Source organism: Colobus angolensis, unplaced genomic scaffold (assembly GCF_000951035.1).
Source record: "Colobus angolensis palliatus isolate OR3802 unplaced genomic scaffold, Cang.pa_1.0 Scaffold82, whole genome shotgun sequence".
NCBI lineage: Eukaryota > Metazoa > Chordata > Mammalia > Primates > Cercopithecidae > Colobus > Colobus angolensis.
This window is the reverse complement of record NW_012122043.1, coordinates 3,731,493-3,733,808: the sequence shown is the minus strand read 5'-3', so window position 1 is coordinate 3,733,808 and position 2,316 is coordinate 3,731,493. Positions and strand designations below refer to the sequence as shown.

At 37.9% G+C, this 2,316-nt stretch overlaps 1 protein-coding gene across 2 annotated transcripts in view; it reads left to right on the top strand.

Moving 5' to 3' along the window:
- The window catches only part of TRAF3IP1 (TNF receptor-associated factor 3 interacting protein 1), a 76,098-nt gene that overhangs the window by 48,063 nt on the left and 25,719 nt on the right, over nucleotides 1-2,316 (top strand). The window lies entirely within an intron of this gene.

Genomic DNA, 2,316 nt, shown 5'->3' with positions numbered 1-2,316 from the left:
CAAAAATTTTCTCCCATTCTGTAGGTTGCCTGTTCACTCTGATGGTAGTTTCTTTTGCTGTGCAGAAGCTCGTTAGTTTAATTAGATCCCATTTGTCTATTTTGGCTTTTGTTGCCATTGCTTTGGTGTTTTAGTCATGAAGTCTTTGCCCATGCCTATGTCCTGAATGGTATTGCCTAGGTTTTCTTCTAGGGTTTTAGGGTTTTAGGTCTAACATTTAAGTCTTTAATCCATCTTGAATTAATTTTTGTATATGGTATAAGGAAGGGATCCAGTTTCAGCTTTCTACATATGGCTAGCCAGTTTTCCCAGCACCATTTACTAAATAGGGAATCCTTTCCCCATTTCTTGTCTTTGTCAGGTTTGTCAAAGATCAAATGGTTGTAGATGTGTGGTGTTATTTCTGAGGTCTCTGTTCTGTTCCATTGGTCTACATGTCTGTTTTGATACCAGTACCATGCTGTTTTGGTTACTGTAGCCTTGTAGTATAGTTTGAAGTCAGGTAGCGTGATACCTCCAGCTTTGTTCTTTTTGCTTAGGATTGTCTTGGCAGTGTGGGCTCTTTTTTGGTTCCATATGAACTTTAGTTTTTTCCAATTCTGTGAAGAAAGTCATTAGTAGCTTGATGGGGATGGCATTGAATCTATAAATTACTTTTGGCAGTATGGCCATTTTCATGAAGTTGATTATTCCTACCCATGAGCATGGAATGTTCTTCCATTTGTTTGTGTCTTCTTTTGTTTAGTTGAGCAGTGGTTTGTAGTTCTCCTTGAAGAGGTCCTTCACATCCCTTATAAGTTGGATTCCTAGGTATTTTATTCTCTTTGTAGCAATTGTGAGTGGAAGTTCACTCATGATTTGGCTGTTTGTCTGTTAATGGTGTATAGGAATTCTTCTGATTTTTTCACATTGATTTTGTATCCTGACACTTTGCTGAACTTGCTTATCAGCTTGAGATTTTGGGCTGAGACGATGGGGTTTTCTAAATATACCATCATGTCATCTGCAAACAGGGACAATTTGACTTCCTCATTTCCTAATTGAATACCCTTTATTTCTTTCTCTTGCCTGATTGCCCTGGCCAGAACTTCCAACATTATGTTGAATAGGAGTGGTGAGAGAGGGCATCTTTGTCTTGTGCCGGTTTTCAAAGGGAATGCTTCCAGTTTTTGCCCATTCAGTATGATATTGGCTGTGGGTTTGTCATAAATAGCTCTTATTATTTTGAAATACGTTCCATCAATCCCTAGTTTACCGAGAGTTTTTAGCATGAAGGGCTGTTGAATTTTGTCGAAGGTCTTTTCTGCATCTATTGAGATAATCACGTGGTTTTTGTCTTTGGTTCTGTTTATATGATGGATTACGTTTATTGATTTGCATATGTTGAAGCAGCCTTGCATCCCAGGGTTGAAGCACGCTTGATCGTGGTGGATAAGCTTTTTGATGTGCTGCTGGATTCGGTTTGCCAGTATTTTATTGAGGATTTTTGCATCGATGTTCATCAGTGATATTGGTCTAAAGTTCTCTTTTTTTGTTGTATCTCTACCAGGCTTTGGTATCAGGATGATGTTGGCCTCATAAAATGAGTTAGGGAGGATTCTGCCTTTTTCTGTTGATTGGAATAATTTCAGAAGGAATGGTACCAGCTCCTCTTTGTACCTCTGGTAGAATTTGGCTGTGAATCTGTCTGGTCCTGGACTTCTTTTGATTGGCAGGCTATTACTTATTGCCTCAATTTCAGAGCCTGTTATTGGTCTATTCAGGGATTCAACTTCTTCCTGGTTTAGTCTGGGGGGGAGTATGTGTGCAGGAATTTATCTATTTCTTCTAGATTTTCTAGTTTATTTGCACAGAGGTGTTTATGGTATTCTCTGATGGTAGTTTGTATTTCTGTGGAATTGGTGGTAATACCTCCTTTATCATTTTTTATTGCGTCTATTTGATTCTTCTCTCTTTTTTTCTTTATTAGTCTTGCTAGCCATCTATCAATTTTGTTGATCTTTTCAAAAAACCAGCTCCTGGATTCATTGATTTTTTTGAAAGTTTTTTTGTGTCTCTATCTCCTTCAGTTCTTCTCTGGTCTTGATTATTTCTTGCCTTCTTCTAGCTTTTGAATTTGTTTGCTCTTGCTTCTCTCGTTCTTTTAATTGTGATGTTAGGGTGTTGATTTTAGATCTTTCCTGCTTTCTTTTGTGGGCACTTAGTGCTATAAATTTCGCTCTACACACTGCTTTAAATGTGTCCCAGAGATTCTGGTACGTTGTGTCTTTGTTCTCATTGGTTTCAAAGAACATCTTTATTTCTGCTTTCATTTCG